Here is a 25,241-nt window from a genome sequence, read left to right as displayed (position 1 = left end):
ACGTTAAGAACAGTGTGTGTCAAATGGCACAGGATCAATAAATATTTGTTGAATGAATGAATGAACTGGAAAATGAGTGTACTGTGAATGATCTGGTTCCTTAAGATTGGAGACTGGAAATAAGTCAAAGAATAGATAGTATTTTATTTGAATAGATAATAAGTTTTACCCTTCATAAGCATGTATACTGGAATATATTACTTTGTCATGAAATAATAGAACATATTTGCTGTGAAGTACTTGATACCAGAAGAAGCTTCTGAATACCATATTGGCTTTTGTTAAAATCAAATGATCGAATTTTTAAAACAATAGACTGATTGGAGTAGCTTGTTCTTGCTGGACTAACTGTAACAAAACCCATATAACACAGAGATGTGTGTGCAAAGATATTCACTGAAGCATTGTGTAGGGGCAAAAAGAATGTAGTCATCACCATGTGCTGATATGGAAAGAGTATCAAAATATATTAAGTTAAAAAATGCCTGTAATAAAACAGGGTGTATAATATGATTCACTTTGGTAAATAAATGAATTATATATATATATATAATTTTATAGAAAAGCATAAAACAGTAATTTACCTTTGGGTGGAAGGACTGGGGTAGTGAGGTTCCTATTTTTCCTATTTTATACTTTTCTGCATTGTTTGCATTTTCTAACTATAAGATTTTTTTTTTTTAAGTGTCAATAGGGGTTATTTGGATTTTGCTTTTTTTTGTGTGTATCAATAAGTGTCATGTCTTTAAAGCACTCATGTTTTTAAAAGTGCACTCAGAAACCATCAGAATATTCAAGAGAATTTAATCAGAATAAGAAATGCCAGATGAAAAAACAAAACAAAACAAAAGAAAAACTGATTTCAACCAAAAGCTCTAAATCCACTGTCACTGAATAATCCAGTCACTTATTCTTACTCATAATGTTAAAATCAATACTTTTCTTTCATGCCTGTGATTCATTTCTCATGAGTTTACCATTCTCTTTCCAAACACGTTAGCAAAGTTCTAAGTCAAAGTTATAATGTCTTTAAACATTATTATCTTCTTCATATAGTGGGAATTTCCAACAAAAAATAGTACAATGATTTTTTTCTTCACTATAATTGAAAATATTTTGCTCCTGTTTAAATGAAATGAGATTTAAAATGTTGATTTGTTTTATATGAAAAGACTCAATGGAAAAAAATTTTAAAATATACTCCAGTACATTTAAAATAGTGTTTGATTCACACACAAGTTTTCAGAAAAAATATTTACTGAATTTTTTACTCAAAAAGTAAATGAACGTTCAAGGCAAATTAATCCTGGTATTGAGATCTTGAATTCAGACTTATCATTTCAAACTGATAAGAGACTAACTAAATGGCATGATTTTTACTTTAAAAACTTCCATTCTACCAGAGCCAGGAAGTGAAAATTAATTCTTAATTTAAAAGTGCTGTTTCTTTTCCAAAACTTAACAAAACAACATTCCAGTAATGCTGAGTCTCTGTAAAATATTATTGTAAAATATACTTCATGGATAATACATTTACTGTAGTATTTTCATGAATTCTGATATTTTAAAAAGCAGCTTTATCGAGGTATAATTGACACACAATAAACTTAATATGTTTAAAGTGTAGAAGTTAATAAGTTTGGACATACATATAAACACCTACGAAGCCATCACCACATTCAAGATAATAAACATATCCATCATTTCCAGAAATTTCCTCTTGCCCCTTGGTATGGTTGTTATGTATAACTAAAGATGCTTTTTCTTCACGCATTCAGTGCAATTTATTAAGTGCCCACCACGTTCTAGATACTGAGCTGAGTATTTAAGATTGAATGGTCAGCTAAACCAATAGGTTCTGGACCAAAGAAAAATTATGATCAGATGATTATGTAAGTAAATAAATATAAAATCACAACTGTATATTATATTCTAATGGAAAGATAGTCTACATCTGTATATATTGATTGTACTTCAAAGTATTTCTGGGCTTTCACACTTATATCTGGAACTCTTCAAAAATGTGTATATGTACCTTTATAATATATCTGAAAATAGACATTAACATTTTATTTCTACTGGATGTTATGGCATTTATCTTGAAAATGGTGTCATGTTTCTTATATGAAAAGGATAACCAGCAAAGACAAGAAATTTTATTATAATTTATTTCTTTGATGTTTACCAGAAAGCCAATATTGGAAATAAAAAAACTCCTAAGAAAATTTCACTTCTTTTTCTTGCCATGTCATATTAGGTGTTATTTCAAAGGAGGAGAGGTGATAATAATGAGGTAAAAGTATTGAAAGAAAGGAATGTTTATTAAAAATTGAATATAGTGGTAAATGACATAAATATGATTATGAAATACAATTTTGTAGTTCCATCACTTTTAATTTGGAAAGAATGCCAGACTTAAGATGGTTTCTTGATGAATTGAAATAAGCCATAGCTATCAAAAGTGAAATATTTGCCGATTGCTTTTGTGCCTCTTGGATGATATATCCACTGCTCAGGTTCATAACTCACTGCAGTGTTTAGCAGATATATTGGAAAATCACAATGTTGTTTTTTTCCCTCTGACCCCAGAAATTCTCAGGAACAACATTTGCTGGAAAGAGGAATCATTTATCACTGTAGATTCTTTCCAACTTTGAACTCTGAGGAAATCTACCAAATGGAGAAAGAGAATCAATACTTAACTCAGGATTACATTTTAGTATTCACTCTAAAGAAAGAAGCCAGGGGGAAAACACTATAAAGAAAAGGCGTAAAGAAGGTAAACCAGCTATAGATTCAGGGCTTGTGGAAGCTGGATATTCCGGAGGCAAGAGTGAAGTGAGCTAGTGCCAAGGACGGGAGCAGAGGCTTGGACCTCTTGGATAGATCTGCTTCTGGACCTAGGCCTGAAATGTCAGCTCCTCTTCCCTGCCTGTGTTCTCTTGTCTGTTTTTCATTTAGTCTAACCTCTTAAAAGCTGACCTTTGCCTGTTAAATTGGAACCTCTTTCCTCCTGTTCCTGAATCCATGCTATTCTGATTCCAGCTTGCCTCCCAGGCTTTCAGCAGCCATATAGCCTCTAATTGAAGTGGGTGCAGTCTGTTGCCTGCATAGCCCCTCAAGGTTTCCAGTGCCCCTTGGTTTGATCCTGTGCCTAGTGTTGGCCCCCATTGGCTTCTTCTGACTTCCTCTTTTGTGTGTGTGTGTGCGTGTGTGTGTGCGTGTGTGTATGTTAATTTCTGTTGTACAGCAAAGTGATTCACATACATATATATGCTTTTTTAAATATTCTTTTCCATTATGGTTTATCACAGGATATTGAATATAGTTCTCTGTGCTATACAGTAGGACCTTGTTGTTTATCCATTCTATATATAATAGCTTACATCTGCTAACCCCGACCTCTCACTCCATCCCTCCCGCAACCCCCTCCCCCTTGGCAACCACTAATCTGTTCTCTGTGTCTGTGAGTCTCCTGACTTGCTCTTGATCTAAAATGACAGTGAAGGAGGAAAAGGGAGACCTGTAGGTTGAGAAATACTGAGAAGATTTGAATAAGTACATGGGAACCAAATTATGGAGGACCATGCAAATCAACAGAGGTGTTAGAATGAATGCACAAGGTGAAAGGGAGTTACAGTAGGCCCTAGGTAGCACAGGATAAAATTGTGTTTTAAAAAGATTTTTGTGGTGGTAACAATACGGAGCATGAATTACAGTAGAAGTAAAGACATCAAGATGGAGACGTCAAAGATCTGTTCAATTAACAGAGGAAGTGATGATTTTTAAAAAATTAAGCTTGAATGTAACATGAGGCATTTTTCATAATACTTATGGGACTATGGAGAGTAAAGGACAATAGTCTGTTTATCTGAAAAGAAAAGATAATCTTCTCTGTGTAGTTACAGATATAAGTATAGATATAGATATGATTATGTTTGAACTTTTTACATGTTGGGTCGATTTTTTATTGAACCAGAAGTTCTGACATTCACGGAGGGGAGATTACCTTCATTACTTTCTTTGAAAGGTGCTAAGTGTATGTTATATTTTAGCATATGCTTAATTGACAGAAGTGTTTTGTTTATCTTTTAATGTTACCATAGCTTTCAGTAGTCTGAAAAAAATGTATGATTAATCTAAAAACCTCATTGGTATCAATCCTGACTTAATGAAAAGAACTGGAATCAGAAGACCGGTTTGCACCTCAGTTCTGGTTCTTTCTAGTGGTTGGATTTTGAGAATATCATTAAAAAACCTTTCAGAACCTCAGATTGGCTAATGGGTTAACATACAGGCTTTACAATCAAACAACTAGATTCATATATAGGTTCTACCACTTACCAGTAGTATGACTTTGGCCAAGTTACCTAACTTCTCTGTGCCTCAGTTTCTTCATACGTAAATGGGGACTAATTATAATACCTATTTTATCAGAATATTGTGAGAAGTACATGAGATAATTTATTATAATGTACTGTACAAATTTTAGCTATTATCATCTGGTGCATCCAAACTGTTTTTATACTCTGAGTGACGTAAAATTAAATGATTTTAGGTACTAGAGGCATTTCCCTCAATATTGCCTTTCTTTGTATAGTCAAATAACATACGTTTACTTAATCTGTCATTTGTATGACAGATGGCAGGAATGTTGAATATGTAATTTTAATGCAGGATTCTATTTATGGGTTTCAAGAGACTTGCTGCAAGAATGTTGATTAGTAATATTTATTAAAATGTTAAAACAAATATGTCTTCTTATGTCATTTAGAATAAGATTCAACTGTATATAATAGAAAACCCAAAATAACGGTGATCTATATGAAGTGGGAGTTTATTTCTCTGTCATATAAAAGAAGTCTGAAGATAGACTCCACACTGGCATCAAAGAATCAGGGTCTTCCCTTTCTGCTCTGCATGCTAACATATGGCTTCCATCCTCAAGGTCACCTCATGGTCCTAGCTGTCTTCTGGTATGCCAGCTATAACATCCGCATTGGAAGATGGGAAAAGGAATAAAGATAAAAAGAGATCCCAGCAGGCTTAGATAGATCTCTTTAAGCATCCATTCCTGAAGTCTCCAAAGAAATTATGCTTAAATCTTATTAGCCAGAACTTAGTCTCATGGCCACACCTAGCTGAAAGGGAGGCTGGTAAATTTAGTTTCTTATTCAGCTGGCAGTGTACCTAGATAAAATTTGAGGTTCTGATACCAATGAGGAAGGAGAGGATGCCTTTGAGGGTAGGCAGCCAGCATTCTCTGGCTTCCTCATAAATCTCAGAAATCATTCTCAGGGTTGCATTATTAAAATCTTGGAGTTCTTCATGGACATCATAATGAAACTATGTTTTATTCAAATTGTGTTTTTAAATATTTATAAGAAAAAAGGAAAAGAGTTTGCTTTATTTTAGAAACAGTCTTGATGAAGTAGGTTTTAAATTGATGGAGTTTAGCAAATAATTTATTAAATGCTAATTGAATATAATATTGAATTGAGTACAGTAGAAAATGGATAAATTGTTGATAAGTTATTAGTTATTAAGGTGACTTCCTGTTTTAAAGACAAATAAAATTTAAACATTTATACACCAACAAATTGGACAACCTAGAAGAAATGGATAAATTCCTAGAAACATACAACTTACTAAGACTGAATCATGATGAAATAGAAAATCTGAACAGACAGATTACTAGCAAGGAGATTGAATCAGTAATCAAAAACCTTTCAACCAACAAAAGTCCAGGACCAAACAGCTTCATGGTAAGTTCTACCGAACATTCAATGAAGAATTGTTACTAATTCTTCTCAAACTCTTCCAAAAAATAGAAGAGGGGGAACTCTTACACACACATTTTATGAGGCCAAATTTACCCTGATACCAAAACCAGACAAGGATACCACAAAAAGGAAAATAATAGGCCAATATCCTTGATGAACATCGATGCAGAAATCCTCAACAAAATGTTAGCACACAGAATTCAACAATACATTAAAAGGATCATACATCATGATCAAATGGAATTTATTCCATTCATTTAAATGGTTCAGCGTCTGCAAATCAATCAGTGTGATACACCATATTAACAAAATGAAGGATAAAAATCATATGATCATCTCATAGGTGCAGAAAAAACATTCGACAGAATTTAACATCCATTTATGATAAAAACTTTAAACAAACTGGGTATAGAGGGAACATACCTCAACATAATAAAAACCATGTATGACAATCCCACAGCTAACGTCATACTCAACAGTGAAAAGCTGAAACCTTTTCCCTTAAGATCTGGAACAAGACAATGCTGTCCACTCTTACCACTTTTATTCAAGATAGTATAGGAAGTCTTAGCCAGAACAATTAGACAAGAAAAAGAAATAAAAGGCATCCAAATTGAAAGGAAGAAGTAAAACTGTCAACATTTGCAGGTGACATGATATTATATGTAGAAAACCATGAAGACTCCATCAAAAAGTGTTAGAACTAATACATGAATTCAATAGTTGTGGGATGCAAAGTAAATACACAAAAATCGATTGCATTTTACACTAATAACAATGTATTAGGAAGAGAAATTAAGAAAATAATTCCATTTACAATTGCACCAAAGAGAATAAAATACCTAGGAATAAATTTCACCAAGGAGGTAAATGACCTGTGTATTGAAAACTACAGGATATTAATGAAAGAAATTGAAGAAGACACAAATAAATGGAAAGACATTGCATGCTCATGGATTGGAAGAATTAATATTGTTAAATTGTCCATACTACCCAAAGTAAAATATGGATTTTACTGCAGTCTCTATCAAAATTCCAATTGCATTTTTCACAGAAATAGAACAAATGATCCTAACAATTGTATGGGACCACAAAAGAGCCTGCATAGCCAAAGCAATCTTGAGAAAGAAGAGCAAAGCTGGAGGCATCACATTCCCTGATTTCAAACTAAACTATACTAATTAAAACAGTATGGTACTGGCATAAAAACAGACACGTAGATCAATAGAACAAGATAGAGAATCCAGAAATAAACCCACACATATATGGTCAATTAATTTATGACAAATGAGCCAAGAATATACATGGGGAAAGGACAGTGTCTTCAATAAATGATGTTGGGAAAATTGGATAGCCACTTGTGAAAGAATGAAATCAAATTACTATCTTACATCATACACAAAAATTAACTCAAGATGAATTAAAGATTTGAGCATAAGACCTGAAACCATAAAACTCATAGAAGAAAACATAGGCAGTAAGCTCCTTGACATAGGTCTTGGTGCTGATTTTTTGAATCTGACACCAAAAGCAAAAGAAATAAAAGCAAAAATAAACAAGTAAGACTATATCAAACTACAGAGCTTCTGTACAGCAAAGGAAACCATCAACAAAATGAAAAGGTAACCTATTGAATGGGAGAAAATAATTGCAAATCATATATCTGATAAGGGGCTGATATCCAAAATATAAAAAGAATTCATACAACTCAATAGCAAGAAAACAAACAACCCAGTTAAAGATAGGCAGAGGATCTGAATAGACATTTTTCCAAAAAAATACAACAGGTACATGAAAAGATGCTCAACATCATTAATCATCAGGGAAATGCGAGTCAAAACCACAATGAGATAACGACCTCACAGCTGTTAGAATGGCTATTATAAAAAAAGACAAGAAATAAGTTTTGCGAGGATGTGGAGAAAGAGGAACCCTCATAAACTGTTGGTGAGAATGTAAATTGGTGCAACCACTATGGGAAACAATATGGAGGTTCCTCAAAAAATTAAAAATAGAACTGCCATATGATCCAGCAATTCTGCTTCTGGGTATTTATCTGAAGAAAACAAAAACACTAATTTGAAGATATATATGCACTCCTATGGTCATTGTAACATTATTAGCAATAGCTAAGATACGGAAACAATCTTAAGTGTCCATCAATGGATGAATGTATAAAGAAATTGCATATATATAGAGAGAGACATAATGGAATATTATTTAGCCATAAAAATAATGAAATCTTGCCATGTGTGACAACACAAATGGAATTCCAGGGCATTATGCTAAGTGAAATAAGTCAGAGAAAGACAAATATCATTTGATCTCTCTTATATGTGGAATCTAAAAATAAACAAATGAACAAAAAATAAAAACACAATAAGCTCATAGATACAGAGATCAGACTGGTGGCTGCAAGAGACAAGGGTTGTTGGGGGGTGGGAAAAATGGGTGAACTTTTTTTTAAAATTTAAACAAATTTAATAAAAATTAAAAAAGAAAAAATCTTAGGGGTGAAAACAAGACTCACAAAAGCAATGGATGAAATAAACACATAGAAAGGTCTTCTATTTCCATTTTGTCTCTCTTTAAAATCAGAAAAGGGAAAAATTAAAGAATTAGAGGTCTCTGAAGAGAGATGGTACTTAATAGCATTATGGAAGCATCAGTCTTTGAGTTGTGTACAGACTGCACTGTGAGGGAAGGGTGGCATACCATATTACGAAGCTGCTGTGGCCGTCTTGTCGATGTTAGTTTTCCGTGTTCTTGAGGACGGCTTTTGGATCCCGAAAAAGTTATCCAAAGCAAACTTTATTTTTAAAATTTAATATTAAATGTATTAAATTTATATATTAAAAACATAGTTCTTTCTTAAGCTTTGAAATTCAACTTAATCATTTTATTCTACTTAAAAATGTAGCAAATTTTAAGAATTTCTTTAAGGAGGTGTTAATGTTTGATTCTTTTCATAAACGAAAACTCCCTTAAATGTTTTAAACTACACTTAATAAGTCGGTACATTTTGTTTTCTTTTCAAGTCCTTTACTCACCTGAAAGAGCCTTCCAAGTACTTAAGTAACCATTAAAATAGGATAAATTTAACTTATAAAAATAAGTCTTAGGCTTTCTTGAATTTTCTAATACTGGTGGATCTCAAAATAATTTCTTTGACTAAATCAATTATTCAGTCCTGTCAGTTTAGTTTGGAATCACAAGGATGAACCATTTTTGTAATAGGTAGAATTCTCTTAAATACATTGATTATTTCTAAACTTTACTAAAAAATATTAGTACTATAAGTTTGATTTACTTAACCATATGAATGCATCATTCTCCAGGTTTAAAGCTAATAATTCTCTTGAAAACAATTATGTCATCCACACAATTTTAGGGTTAGCATTCCAAGCACTTTTGGAGATTACACTCTCAGTTGGCTGAGGTTGAATATTAACCAGAGATGTCATTTAGGACATCTGAGCTCTAGAACTACAGATACCCTTGAAATTTTTCTAGCATCTGTGTCTGTCAACAGGGCTCATTCTCTAGATTCAAGTAATCCAAATACTTCTCTCCATGTACAGAAGTCCATATTTGGTCCATTTGATTCATTTCAACTAATCCATTACTGTGTTGTTCTATTTTACATTCTCTTCATATTTTTTCCTGTCCACATTAATGTGTACAGTTCTTTCAATGACATTGGATTGGAGTTTGTTTATTTTCCAGGGCTTTTTCTAATTGGTTACTTTTAGTTTTAAGATCTAGGTACCCTGAATGATGATGGTGAATTGAATAGAAACAAACAAATGGAGAAATGGAGAGTTGTCCTGAAGGGAGCATAGAGAGTAGATGTTAGGGTTGGTGATGGATTCTTAGAAAAGGAAACACTGAGTAAAGACCTCAGAGAGAAGGTGGAGCCCTCAATCCCATTACTCCCCCATCTCTTCAATCCCCAGAACACAGCTGTCAAAACTACGTGAAAAGTACTTTGTTGAGAGTTTTGGAGTTACTGAAAGGGATTATATAAAATGGAAAATTAGAGGATGTTTCTTTTTAAATTTATGGCACTTAAGAGAGACTTTTATGCTAAGTAATTGACCTAATGCCTTTCTTATGAAAGACATTGAGGCAATTTGTTCCATAGACCTTACGGAGTCCTTCCCTTCTGTTATGTGGGAAGCTTAGTTCCTGAAGGAGATCAAAGTCACTAAACTTAAAAAAATACCATTATCACACCTATAAATTAATATTAATTTCTCAATATTATTACACATCTAGCAAAAGCTGAAAGTTCTTTAACTTTTAGGAATTCTTTGCAGATAAGTTGAGTGGAAGATGAGGGGAAATATTCTCATAGAAAAACTCTCGCTGTTAGAACAAATGAACAGTCATAGTGAAAGGAAACATTTTACTCAACATATAAGAAATCTTACTGCTTCTAGTATTTCTTTGTAGATTAGATAGTGGAAAAATGTATAGAGTAAACCATAGGTATTTCTTTTTCAATGTCTGCTTCCATAACAGATGTTTAGGGAATGTGTGTGTTGGCAATGAGATACCACTTTCAGCAAGAGAGAACAGGAGTAGCACACTTACTGAAATTTCCATTCTGCCAAAAACCTGGTCCAATGCATGTTTCACCCTAAATATTAAGGGGGAAAGCTCATCTCACATTCTCTCAATTTCATTGCAGTTTGTTTTCTGGCATTGGGAACGAAATACGGACTTTTGCTTTTCTGTTTTTTTCTTATCACAATGCAGTAAGACTCGGAACAACTGACAACTGAGAATGTTGAAACAGTGAGTGAATTATTTGGATTGGTCACCTTGAAGAAGCCTAAAGAATTTGGCAGGCATTCAAAAGCCAGAGATTGAACGAGTTAAGGGTAAAATTGACCTGTCTTGCAGCTTTCTGTCCAAAGGACTGCCTCCTTCTATTGCAGCTTTGGAGTCTGAATTCTCTTGTTTAGAACACTGAGAAGTTTTGAAAGCCCTGACATATATCCATAAAACTCTATCAAGCAAGGTCGAGGAAACTGCTTCCTTCCACGCATACACAGGTATCCAGGCAGCTTGCTCAGGCATACAGAGAGCAACTCAGAGCAAAGCAGCCTGTTCCCCTTGAGCTCTGTTCTCTTATTTCCTCGGAGTACATTCAGCCATCTGAGCATCTGACTCAGACATAGCGGAGATACTGTTGCTGCCAGAGGGTAATAGTTTGTTCTGTTTTCCTGGAATGCCCTTGCACTGAGAACATTAGAGGCTGGGGAACTCAATGAATTTTCCCACTAAGTGCATTTCTCACTAGCTCTTCCTGCCTCTTATTTCTTCCTATGTCTCTTATTTCTTCCTACCATTTTAGAGGGAACAGCCATCCCACTTTTTAGGCCACCAGCTTGTCTGTGGAATCGGTTGAGTGCATTTAATGCGTACAGAAGAGATGCTTACAGAGCAGGTAGCAGAACTAAGAATAGGAAGTTTCATTTTTCCAGTCCCTTGGAGAACGAGATATTTCATGTAAGTGTATTTTTCTAGACAGCTGAAACTTCTGCCCTAAACATCAAAATTTGTTTTTAACTTAGGGAAGTGGTATAGCATAGTGGTTAAGCACACAGACAGATTGTCTGTATTTAAATGCTGACTCTGCCACTTTCTAGCTTTGTAACTTTGGGCACTGTACTTAACCCCTCTTGCCTCAGTTTCCTTATCTGTAAAATGGGGATAATAATAGGCTCTATCTTATAGAGTTTTTGTGAGGATTAAACAGGATTCAGCGGGTTAATGTATGTAAAGCCCTTAGAACAATGCCAAATATGTTAAAGCATAGAAGAGTTGTTACTATTACTAGTAATTCAACTATTTGTATACAAATATTGCTACAAAATGGTACTCATTGTTTTACAGAATATATTGAACATGAGTATCTCAGTGCCTTTGCACACAGAGAAGTAGTATATTCATGCCTTCAGACAGTGCTGTGAAGATGTTGATGATGAAATAATAGTTAATATTGTTTACTGAGCAGGTTTCATGAATGTTACTGGTAATTCCTACAATGAACCTCTAAGATAGGTGTATTTGTAAATAGGTTTGGAGGATTTAAGTACTTGCCGAACTTCATGCATCTAGAAGCAGACGATGTGAGATCCAGACTCAGGGCTGTGTGACTCCAGAGCTGGTGCTCTTGGTCACCTCACCACACCGACTGGCGGCTAGGACTTCTTGTCCTCACACCAGCGTTTCTTAAACTTGGGTGTGTGTTAGAATCACCCTGACACTGGCTAGACTGCCAGCTTCCACCTCAGAGGCTGAGAATTGGTGTATTAAGTTGCTAGGTGACGTTGATGCTGCTGGTACAGAAATCATTCGTACTTTGGGAACTGCTAGCCTACAGTAAATCACCCCAGGCTATTTTCAATACCATTCTTTAAAAAACTGTCTTTTTACCATCAGTTGCCCCTTGAAGCTATCAGTGTGTGCTTTTGCTTTCAAATTCCATCACACACACATTCACCTGTTTTAAAATCCTCTGTGACTCACATCTTATGGTATTGAATTTGTGGATTTTATGAGCAGCAGCTGCCCTTTGGAGGTTTCTTTCACTTGCTGCTCGGTTCCCTGGTGCACTTGGTTCTTTAACTCTGCTAGGAGCTTGACTTACTTCCTTGCATGTTGCTTCTTTATGTTTTAATGAAGGAAAAGTTTTGAGTGACTAAGCTTAATGGATTTAAAATCTCCATCACATGCCACTTGCTCTCCTTTTCGATGTTGAGGGCTTCACAGCATCAGAGATGATTCTATAATAGAGCATAGCAAAATCTAACACACCCTGGCTTGGCTTTTTAGACTCCTTAACACAGGAATCTCATTCCAAGAATCTGGTGTTTTGCATCTGTTTCTCCATAGCTAGTCCTGTCTTTTATCAATATAGTTCTAAAATCCTGTGTCAGCCATGGAATCATCACAGAATTAGGTCTAGCAAGATTTTTTTCTTGGTAGAATGGTTTTTTTTTTTTTCCTCTTAAAATAACAGAATATGTAGATTCTTGATTCCTGAGCTGTTCCTCTATAGCTTAACAGTATAAGAGACAGAAAGCTCACAATTGTGGCTTCCTCCAATGTGATTCCTCACTCTATTAAAGCATAGATAACTTTGGGTGTACTTCTGTGAGAAACCAGGGCATGAGGAGCTATGTTGGCTCACTTGTTCCCTCGATCTCATATTTATCTTTTGCATTGCTTTTTTGGCTGTTCGTGGTAGATTGAAGTAAACATAACCTTAAACATAGCTCAAGTCATCGTTCTAGACCAAACTTTGTGGTCTGGCTAATTCATATTCCCTCCCGGTTTCCTATTATAAACCCATACTTTTATTTCTGTATTGCTCAATACTTTAAACATACATCCTTTCTGTATTGCTGTATGTCACTCATCTTCTATCCCTACTCTGTACCTACCTCTGGACTTAATGTTGAAAGAGAAAAATAAAAATTTATTAGTTTAAACCCCTGTATTGGGGTTTCTATTACTTTTAACTGAATACATTCCTTAGCTGATCCTCTTATATTATCAGAATTCTGTAAAGTAGGACTATTCTAGGATTAGTTATTTCAGTGGCTCAACAAAGTCATCAGAAACTGCAATTCTTGCCCTCTTTCTATTTTTCCATTCCCTGCGCTACAGCAGATTACCTCATTGTTGCTTGATGACTGCAACAGTGCCAGACATCACATATGCTCATATTAATGTCTATGTTGGGTCTCTCTCTCTCTGTTTTTTTTTTTTTGGCTGTGTTGGGTCTTCGTTGCTGTGCATGGGCTTTCTCTAGTTGCGGCGAGTGGGGGCTACTCTTCATTGTAGTGCATGGGCTTCTCATTGCGGTGGCTTCTCTTGTTGCAGAGCATGGGCTCTAGGCGCGCAGGCTTCAATAGTTACAGCACATGGGCTCAGTCATTGTGGCTGACGGGCTCTAGAGCACAGGCTCAGTAGTTGTGGTGCACGGGCCCAGCCGCTCCACGGCATGTGGGATCTTCTTGGACCGGGGCACGAACCGGTGTCCCCTGCATCGGCAGGCAGACTCTCAACCACTGTGCCACCAGGGAAGCCCTGTGTTTAGTTTTTTAAGGAACCTCCATATTGTTCTCCATAGTGGCTGTATCAATTTACATTCCCACCAACAGTGCAAGAGGGTCCCCTTTTCTCCACACCCTCTCCAGCATTTGTTATTTGTAGATTTTCTGATGATGTCCATTCTAACTGGTGTGAGGTGATAACTCATTGTAGTTTTGATTTGCATTTCTCTAGTAATTAGTGATGTTGAGCAGCTTTTCATGTGCTTCGTGGCCATCTGTATGTCTTCTTTGGAGAAATGTCTACTTACGTCTTCTGCCCATTTTTTGGATTGGGTTGTTTGTCTTTTTAATATTGAGCTGCATGAGCTGTTTATATATTTTGGAGATTAATTCTTTGTTGATTCGTTTCCAAATATTTTCTCCAATCCTGAGGGTTGTCTTTTCATCTTGTTTGCAGTTTCCTTTGCTTTGTAAAAGCTTTTAAGTTTCATTAAGTCCCATTTGCTTATTTTTGTTTTCATTTCCATTACTCTAGGAGGAGGGTCAAAAAAGATCTTGCTGTGATTTATGTTAAAGAGTGTTCTTCCTATGTTTTCCTCTAAGAGTTTTATAGTGTCCAGTCTTATATTTAGGTCTCTAATCCATTTTGAGTTTATTTTTGTGTATGGTGTTAGGGAGTGTTCTAATTTCATTTTTCTACATGTAGCTGTCCCGTTTTCCCAGCACCACTTATTGAAGAGACTGTCTTTTCTCCATTGTATATCCTTGCCTCCTTTGTCATACATTAGTTGACCCTAGGTGTGTGAGTTTATCTCTGGGCTTTCTATCCAGTTCCATTGATCTGTATCTCTGTTTTTGTGCCAGTACCATACTATCTTTATTACTGTAGCTTTGTAGTATAGCCTGAAGTCAGGGAGTCTGATTACTCCAGCTCCGATTTTTTCCCTCAAGACTGCTTTGGCTATTCGGGGATCTTGTATCTCCATACAAATTTTAAGATTTTTTGTTCTAGTTCTGTAAAAAATGCCATTGATAATTTGATAGGAATTGCATTGAATCTGTAGATTGATTTGGGTAGTATAGTCATTTTTACAATATTGATTCTTCCATTCCAGGAACATGGTATATCTCTCCATCTGTTGTTATCATCTTTAATTTCTTTCATCAGTGTCTTATAGTTTTCTGCATACAGGTCTTTTGTCTCCCTAGGTAGGTTTATTCCTAGATATTTTATTCTTTATGTTGCAGTGGCAAATGGGAGTGTTTCCTTGATTTCTCTTTCAGATTTTTCATCATTAGTGTATAGGAATGCAAGAGATTTCTGTGCATTAATTTTGTACCCTGCAGCTTTACCAAATTCATTGATTAGCTCTGGTAGTTTTCTGGTGGCATCTTTAGGATTCTCTATGTATAGTATCATGTCATCTACAAACAGTCACAGTTTTACTTCTTCTTTTCCGATTTGGATTCCTTTTATTTCTTTTTGTTCTCTGATTGCCATGGCTAGGACTTCCAAAGCTATGTTGAATAATAGTGGTGAGAGTGGACATCCTTGTCTTGTTCCTGATCTTAGAGGAATGCTTTCACCATTGAGAATGATGTTTGCTGTGGGTTTGTCATATATGGCCTTTATTATGTTGAGGTAGGTTCCCACTATGCCCACTTTCTGGAGAGTTTTTATCATAAATGGGTGTTGAATTTTGTCAAAAGCTTTTTCTGCATCTCTTGAGATGATCATATGGTTTTTCTTCTTCAGTCTTTTAATATGATGAATCACATTGATTGACTTGCGTATATTGAAGAATCCTTGCATTCCTGGGATAAACCTCACTTGATCATGGTGTATGATCCTTTTAATGTGTTGTTGAATTCTGTTTGCTAGTATTTTGTTGAGGATTTTTGCATCTATATTCATGAGTGACATTGGTCTGTAGTTTTCTTTTTTTGTAGTATCTTTGTCTGGTTTTGGTATCAGGGTGATGGTGGCCTCATAGAATGAGTTTGGGAGTGTTCCTTCTTCTGCAATTTTTTGGAAGAGTTTGAGAAGGATGGGTGTTAGCTCTTCTCTAAATGTTTGATAGAATTCACCTGTGAAGCCGTCTGGTCCTGGACTTTTTGTTTGTTGGAAGATTTTTAATCATAGTTTCAATTTCATTACTTGTGATTGATCTGTTCATATTTTCTGTTTCTTCCTCGTTCAGTCTTGGAAGGTTATACCTTTCTGTGAATTTGTCCATTTCTTCCAGGTTGTCCATTTTATTGGCATAGAGTTGCTTGTAGTAGTCTCTTAGGATGCTTTGTATTTCTGTGGTGTCTGTTGTAACTTCTTTTGTATCTCCGTTGGATACAGTTTTCTTTAGGTATCTAAAATATCTAAAGTCGCTGCATTGTTTTGTTAATAATATGCATATTTTGGCTTGTTAAAAATCATTTCTTAGTAAATGATTACACTTACAAATATAAATTTAGTTGAATCATTGCCTCTATTGAATATCCAGTGATCAAGCATTGTCAATTTCAAAAGGTCTTTATATCAAAGCAGTCTTTCTCCTACTCCCTCTTAGAAATAAGTCATGAAAATGAAAGGGCATGCAATATATTTTTATCTAATATGAAATTAACATTAACACTAGGAAATTATTTTAAATATTTTACAGAGAGTCTTGTTGAGATCCAGATCAAAGCACCTTTATGGCTGCCTTAGAATGTAATGTGCCAGTACCAAGCATCAGCTTTATTTTCTTTTGGATCTGTATAGATATTATTTCTAGGTGTTTGAATGTTTTCTTATGTAAGATTACTTAGAATACATCCCAATGATTAGACCATAATGAAAGACAGTTTACATAGCTGAGTATTATCATCTTTCAATGGTAGGCAGTATAAATGGGAATAGAATAACAAAAGCAAACAAAAATGACAGAAGCAACAACTAAAATTTTTTTTAAATCTTAAAAATTACATTTACCAAGGCGAGGATTATTCTTCATAATTTTATCTGGAAATGGGTACAATATTGGTAGGTAGGAATGTGTAGTAGATTATTGTGTTTAATATTACTTTGTATAAAAATATTGGCATTCGTGTTCATAGGACCACTGTGGTTTTTATTTTTATGAAGACCCAGTAGCAAGCACATTTGTAACATGAAAGACTTGGATACAATTCCGTTTACATAAACGCAACCTCATACACAGAGCTCATTAGTTTATCCTCAACTGATATATAAATTATTGAACCAGTCTTGATCTGCCAGCTAAGTGGAATATGAGATCTCACAGCAATATTTATTAATTTCTATGAGGACTTTATTTCTGCCCTGCTTCTGAAAGATACAAAGGAAATTGCAGCTTTTGTGGTTTCTTAAGGAATGAATACAATCTAAATGACCCTAAATTTCAGAGCAGGAGTTGAACTTTAGGATTTCTTTTGTTGGCTTACCTCCAGCTGCCTTATAAGAAGAACATGATTTTTGGTTCATATTTATATTTTCAGATGTTGACTCATCCCCTTCACTGATTTTGTCTTTTTATTTAAGAAAATATCCTTCATGAATGATTGAATTGTTAGACTCATGCATCCATTTGCTCTGTCTCCTGATATTACAAAGACTTTTTTCAGAAAATGACGTTACAAGATTCCTGGCAGATGATTGGATTGGCAAATAATTCATGCAGATGTGAAAATAATACCAATGACAAATAAGAAAAATTCAATACATGTAACAGTACCAAGCATTCATGAGGATGTGGGGGAAGATGAAACCACATACATGTTGGTTGGAGTGTAAATTGGTTTGCTGACTTTGGAGAGCAATTTGTGAGTACTTTGTAGAGGTGAATTTGCACCTGGTGTCCATCCTACTATTTTATTACTTCTTTACCCTAGAAAACCCCAGGCATTTGTGCACAGGGAGGGTCTTTGAGCAGGTTTGTAACAATGGAAATAATCCGTTTAACAGTGAATAAATGTATAAACCATTGTTTATTCAAACAATTACTATGCAAAGATTTGTAATGAATGTTCCAGATCTACAAGAGTAAGTATGGTTTATTTCAAAAATGCAATGCTGAATAAAAAAGAGTAAGTTGCAAATTATACTTTAAGTATAATTCATTTATGTAGAATTTAAAAATAGTACTATTTATGGATGCTACATATGTAATGAAGTAGAAGAATGTCATGAATCTAATACACATCAGCATTAGGATAGTGGTTACTGCTGGGGAGGAAGATGGCAGATTGAGTGCAGAGATGTAGGTGTAACATTTCATTTTTTAGAAAAGAAAGTGAGAGAATTGAAGTAAAGAAAGCAAAATATTAGTGTATGCTTAATCTTGGTATTTTAGCATTGTTACACTTACAGGTATCTGTCACATTGTATTTTGTACTCATATTTTTAAATGGTTTTATAGTTAAGGGGAAAAAAAGTCCTAATTAATGGTTGTGAAGGGCTGAGTTCAACCAGGTGAATGTCAACTTCATGGGGTAAAATCACCCCATGAAGTAGGGAATTGAAGAGGTTTTCTCCTAAGCTGGCCCAAGGGAGTAACAAGAGGAATTAATTTATCAAGGAATGAACTTTGAAGATAGACCAGGACATATTGCTGTTCTCATGGGAACTTAATCTCTTTCAAATAGTCTTCTTTAAAGAAACCTTAAGAAGTTAACTTCTCCAATGCTCATATTTTCTCAGTAATAAAAAATAGTGATAATAATATTGCATAAAATTTAATAAGCACTTATATTCAGATTCTGCTAATGATTTATACATTTGTCTCATCTAATCCTCACAATGTCTCTATGAAGCAGGTATTATTATAAACCACACTTAAAGATGGGCCGAGTACTTTCCCTACTCACATGGCAGAGCTGGTCCATTGCAATAGCAAGATTAACCATTAGAGGCCTTTACAAGAACAACAGATTAATAAGTAAATCAGTGAAACATGAAAGGTAATGGGGATGGTCCTTTCAACATCCCTCTGCTTTCATTTTATAGTAGACTGCCCCACTGAGTTGCTACCAAAAAAGTTTGATAATTAATTTAAGAAAGATTAAGTTTATGTACTAACAGACACTGTACCATCCCTTTTGAATATAACATTTAACAGAGTTTCTTTTTGTTTTAGTGCTAGGAACTTAAAAGCTAGTGAGTGTGAATATGTGAATATTCAAAATATTTTTTAAACTTATATAAACATAAGTTTGTATTAATGGGCATCTATCTGAATAGAAAAGATACTGCTACTTCTGAATTTCCTTCCACCTCAAAAAATTCTGTTTGTGTAGTTAGATGGATTAGATATTAATTCTACTTCTGAGAAATAAGAAATAATAATCTTTTTATTAAGAAATAGCTCATTTGAGCATTAAAAGATTTTAAAATTGAGAAATTGTATAGGTAGAGTTTTGATATAATAAAATCGAAGCAAAAAAATTACCTAAAATATACTTGAAGTATATTTTTTCCTCTCAAATAGGAGAAAACTGATGAGGATGGGGTGGGATTTTGTACTGGACCAAAAAAGCTAAGTTTCTGAAGTTATTTGGGAGGAGGCTTAAGTTTTATTTTAGAATTAATTATAGTTAAATTTATTAAGCCATTCAATGCTCCAATAAGTAATTACTATTTTCCATGCACTGGACTGTGCCTTTTTACGAGTAGGATCTCACGCAGTCCTGACAACGTTGTGTACTCATTTTGCAGATGAGAAAACTGAGGCTGTGAGAGGGGAAGTAAAGGGCTCAAGGTCACACAACTTGAGGATAGCAGAGTCATGACTCAACCTAGAGTAGGATTCAGATCCAGGTAGGCAACTCTGCTTTTGTGCCTCTTTCAGTCTGTTAAGGTGTCCCAGTGTGAAAACCTCTATAGCTGGTTGGGGGAAGAGCAGGTGAATCTGAGCTCTGAAACCTGCAACCTTGTGTGTGTGTGTGTGTGTGTGTGTGTGTGTGTGTGTGTGTGTGTGTGTGTGTGTGTGTGTGTGTGTGTGTGTGTGTGTGTGTGTGTGTGTCAGGCTAAGCACTTTTTGCTTCTTTATGAGAAACAGTCATAATTAAGGGCAATAGTTTAAGGATACCTCAATAAGAGAGTTCTTAAAGATGGGATAGAGTTTAATGGAAAAAAATGTTCTGCTTGGAAAACATGCTAGGGAGTTATGAATGGTTTTTTTCTCCTTTTCATCCATAAAAAGATTAGAAGTGTAGTACTCTGAATTACTTTTCAGGCAGAGAAACTATAAAACACTGTGAAATAGAGAAGCAGGATTCAGAATGTTGCATTTTGTTTTTTATTACAAAAGAAATACATGCACATGGTAGAAGATTAGAAAATACTGATAATAAGAAAAGAAAAAAATTTACAAAATCTGTAACTATCGTTGAGTGATAAACACCACCATTACCTTGATGTGCATAACTCTATGTATGTTCTTTAAAAATCAAATCATGTTGTGGAAGCTGTTTTGTTACCTGATTGTAGCTTTTTTAAAGGTTAAAGGCATTCATTTTTGTACTTTAGGGCATAAATGGAGCTACAGAAATGTCGATACAATAAGTGTATATCCATGAGATTTTGGACTACCTTTCCATAAGTCTTACTTGAATGCAGTGTTATTTTCTTCTGTTTTTTATTCAAGGTGGTGCATCACAATTATGATGTAGTTCTTTTTTTTCTAAAGATTTTCTTTTTTTTTTTTTTTGATGTGGACCATTTTTTAAAGTCTTTATTGAATTTCTTACAATATTGCTTCTGTTTTTTTATGGTTTGGTTTTTTGGCCGCGAGGCATGTGGGATCTTAGAACCTGCACCCCATGCATTGGAAGGTGAAGTCGTAACCACTGGACCACCAGGGAAGTTCCTATGATGTAGTTCTTGATGCTAGCTACTGGGTGACTGTCAGGACTTTCATGAAATGAACTGTGAAATTGACAAACCTATATGTCAATTATGATTCTTCCAGGATGGAAGACTAATCCAGGGCCAAAATTAAAACAGAGATAATCATAATTTTTGAAAGGTAGAAGAGATCCTACAGAGTGAGTATATATGTTACACACAAGGGAAGAGAGAAAATATTCCGAAACAGTGTCCAGGGCCATACAACTAGTTATTGGTGAGAGATTGCAACTGAAATCCAGCTGTTCCGACTTCTAGTCCATTGCTTTTTCATCTATTGCATGTGTCTCTCACTAAGGAGCCCATTTCATGAGATTGCAGAATAGAGCACTGTGTGGTCCGGCTTTCTTAGGGGCAACGTTTCCAACCTCCAGACTCACAGCCCTACATAAAGAGAGGGCTCCTGGGAACCTCTCCACCGTTAAGAAATTCCGCGAAGCAGAGTAATTGTTCCTATTAACTCTTTAAGTCCTGTCTATCATGGGAAGAACAGAATGACCATTCCTGGATCTTAGGATTTAGGACAGCCATTGGAAAGATTTTTTAATTTATTTTTGAAGTCCTATGCAGTATAAGGCATGGTGGGAGTTTAAGGTGGAGGGATAAATGTGGGACAGAAGCTGGCCAGAAAATAGCCAAAGATTTAACTTCACCAATAGGAATGTTTTTCTTTTTTGTCCTCCCTCTGTCAGTTGTCATCATCCTCTTCATCATCACTATGATTTTTTTTAAAAAATCTAACATATCTCATACTTACTATAGTCAGACACTGAATTCAGTGTTTTCATATGCATTATCTCATTTAATCTTATGAATCAAATTGTTATTCCCATCGTACAAATAAGCAAACCGAGGCTCAAGTGACCTTAAGTAATTTGGTCAAGGGCTTCCTAAGCTGGTAATCAAGCTAGGATTCTAACTTAAGTCTTTGGGTCTCCAGAACCCATGCTCTTTACAATTTATTACACTGCTCCTCTTATAAGCATCCGTGAGGGGTTGAGGTTCAAAAACCCAAGTCAGATTGCAGAGTAATCTTGAACTTGATATGGACAGTGGCATGAAAAGGAGGTCTAAGCTGGGGCACATGAGGTCTATGGCAGTGAGCTTTCTAGTTCACACAGTCCGATACTAGAAATTTGATTTCTCTGTCTATCCTTGAGGTCATACTGGGAGTGGGGGTGTGAGAAGGATCCAACATGATCAGGCTGAAGGTCACAGCTATGCTGTTTTTCTAGCAGGAAACATAGATGAAAATTAGGAATCAGGGCAGACATCCAGCTGGGTAGAATGGCTCTGAGATTTATGCCAGATGCTCATGAAGGTACCACGGGGACACAGTTCACTCTGAACACCCGACACACAGGCATTGATGTAGCAGACTAATTCCAGAAGAAATATGTGTAGTTTTTACATATGACCCCTGTTTCCAAAAAAGAAACTGTAGTGGAACTAAGTGCAGCTTACATGTTATGCTCAGTTCTTGGCTAATGAGACACTTATGTGTGTTCAGGCTCAAGACACAGATGGGAATGGTGAGGATCTCCAGCTAAAGAAAAAAATGCAAGTGACCATGGGATGGTGAAGGAGCCTACTCAAGGTAATAGATGTCACCCTGGGAGGCAGAGGGACAGATTTCTCTCTCTATTGCTGCTGGTAAGGGGTGCACATTTTTCAATTTGAATATCTATAGCGGTAATTCTCAAAGTGTGGTCCCCAGGCCAACAGCACCAGAATCACATGGGAACTTATTGGAAATGCACACTCTCAGGCTCCATCCCAAACCTAATTAATTAGACACTCTGGGGGTGGCGACAAACCTTCCAGGTGACTGGGATGCAACTGAAGTCTGAGACCCACTGACCTGCAGCATTACAGCATTTATTTATCAAAGCAACCATATGAGTTATGTATTGTCATCTTTGTTTTGCAGAAGGGAAATCCAAGAAATGTCAAGTTAGTGTTAAGTATCATGCCCAAGATTACACAACTAGTAGATAGTAAAATTGAGATTAAACTTCACTGTTATATGGCTGTAGTTATGTATGCTTCCAGATATTTTTAACTTAACTGAATTTAATCTTTTAGTTAATGTGTTTGGATATTTTCTTCAGAGGTGATTACCATATCATGTATATCATATGTCATATCATGACATGTCATATATCATGCCATATATCATATATAATATTATACTATATATTTATCTTGCCTCTAACATAGCATTTAAATGATATAATAGGAGCCACCTTCTACATGGAATTATCTTGAAGAGCTTCCATATTAACCACCTTTCCCTCCTTTTCCCTTTAGCTCTTTTTTTTCCACAATTTATTTTGAATTTCAATGCTATGAAAGTTGAGAATAGTCCAATAAGCAACACTATATTCTTTATTTAGAATTACCAGTTAACATCTTGCCACGTATGCTTTCTCTTTCTCTTTCTGTGTGTATATAATCATGTGTATCAAACACACGTTTCCCTGAATTATTAGAAATAAGTTGCAGATGTTATAACAGTTCACCTTTAAATAATTTAACGTGTATCTCCAAGGACAGGAACTTTCTCTTATATAACTGCAATACTACTAGACAGCAAATAAGTTTAACATTTGTTCAGTAATATAATCAAATATTTGGTCCATATTCAAATTTCTCCAATTACTAAAGAAATATCGCATATGTTTTTTTAAATTCAAAATGCAACATAAATCATGCAATGCATTTTGCTGTCATCTTTTATTTATTTATTTGTTTTTATTTAATTTATTTTTTTTCTGAAGTGAAAAAATAAATTGTAGTTTATTGCAAAAGAATTTACATTAAAATTAAGGGCTTCCTACAACTACTGATCTAGATGTTTGCATAACATCTGAGATATCTTTATTCAAGTATTTATTTTTTTTTGAATTTTATTTTATTTTTTTATACAGCAGGTTCTTATTTGTTATCCATTTTATACATATTAGTGTATATAAGTCAATCCCAATCCCATGTCTTTTTCATCTTGTTTATCTAGCGCCATCCCTCTGTCTTTTTGTTTGCTTTCATGCCATTGACATTTCTGGAGTGTGGGTTAGTTATTTAGAAAAACGTCCCACTTCCCACTTGTGTACTTCCTGTTGCATCCCATTAGGTAGCACGTGATGTCTGTTTGTGCCATTCTTGATGAACAGCTTGGTTATTTAGTTAGGTGATGTCTGCTATAGCTCTGCAACATAAGGTACCCCTTCCTCTTGTAAATAAAAAGTGGTATGTGGGATGATACTTCGAGATCATAGGATGTATTATCCTGCTTTTTTAACAACTGTTCACTGAATGGTATTAGCATCCCTTTGGATCCTTGTCTGAATATCACAGGTATCACACAGGGTTGCAAAATGGTGATTTTTTGAATTCTATTACTTCTACATTTATTTTCTGGCATTTTTCTAGAAGGAAGAACCCCGTCCTCCATCATTTTCCCCTTTTCCTCTCTTATTTTTTTATGTACTAGGTATTACGTATATATGTATGCATGTGTTATCACTATTTACTTTGATTACATTTTCTTAAGAATGTCATTTAATTTCATGTTTTAGGTTAGTAAATCTATTATTATCTTTCGAAGAGAAATACATCATAATTTTTGATGAATGATGCTAACTATATGGTCACTGGACTTATACCTAGATAGAAAATATAGAAAAAAGATTAGATGACCTGTGTATCAAATGGGAGGGTTCAGCCCTTTACTCTTCTAGTTTTTATTACTCATTAGGACTTCTTCGATGTACTTTGGGCAGAATGGAGGAGGGATGGCCAGAAAGAATCTTTTAGATTTGATTTTTTTTCAAATTCCTGTAATTATACTCTACTTTTAAGAGAAATCTGTTTTGAATTTGGGTTGTAGACTTGATCTATGGTGGATTTTTACATCTCTGTGAGTTCAGTAGTCTTCTAGAAGTATTTTATATGCATGTGAATATGACATATTCACATGTATATAAATGAATATAAAAATGAATATAGTTCCCTGTGGTATACAGTAGGACCTTGTTTTTCATCCATTCTAAATATAATGGTTGGCATATGCTAACCCCAATCTCCCACTTCATCCCTCCCCCACCCTCCTCCCCCTTGGCAACCACAAGTCTGTTCTCTATGTTTGTGAGTCTGTTTCTCTTTCATAGACCTTAAAAGAGGCATTAATTGCTATTTTTTTCTCATTCTATTGTTAACTCTTCTTAATGTGGCTGATTCTCACTGTTACTTCATAATTTTTTCCTGAGAGTTTTTGAAAACTGTTCCCTTTGGAAGGAAGCAAGGCAAGACACCAGTAAACTAGTCTCTTTTGTTATCAGACTTTAATGTCTTAATAATTAAGCAATTTTAATATAAATTTATATTGCGATTATTGTTCTGCTTGAGTGATTGTTGATATGTTTAGCAATTTAATATTGCACTGAAGTTAATTGTCTTTATGTCACTTATGGAGGAATCTGAGAA

The 25,241-nt window shown here is 35.0% G+C and overlaps 1 protein-coding gene across 6 annotated transcripts in view; it reads left to right on the top strand.

Annotated features, from left to right (window-relative positions):
* GRXCR1 (glutaredoxin and cysteine rich domain containing 1) overlaps positions 1-25,241 on the top strand; it is a 305,190-nt gene that overhangs the window by 4,263 nt on the left and 275,686 nt on the right. For 4 of the 6 annotated variants that reach the window (XR_009519569.1, XR_009519567.1, XR_009519568.1 and 1 more), the window contains exon 3: positions 22,267-22,353. The exons of 1 other annotated variant lie outside the window; for it this stretch is intronic. The gene's annotated coding sequence lies outside the window, so the exon portion shown is untranslated. Of the gene's footprint in view, positions 1-17,553; positions 17,675-22,266; positions 22,354-25,241 lie in introns of those variants that run through there. One more of the 6 variants, XR_009519571.1, reaches the window with a different exon arrangement.

The sequence above is a fragment of the Delphinus delphis genome, chromosome 5 (assembly GCF_949987515.2).
Source record: "Delphinus delphis chromosome 5, mDelDel1.2, whole genome shotgun sequence".
Lineage (NCBI taxonomy): Eukaryota > Metazoa > Chordata > Mammalia > Artiodactyla > Delphinidae > Delphinus > Delphinus delphis.
The sequence above is the reverse complement of the archived record's forward strand: the minus strand, read 5'-3'. Positions and strand labels throughout refer to the sequence as shown.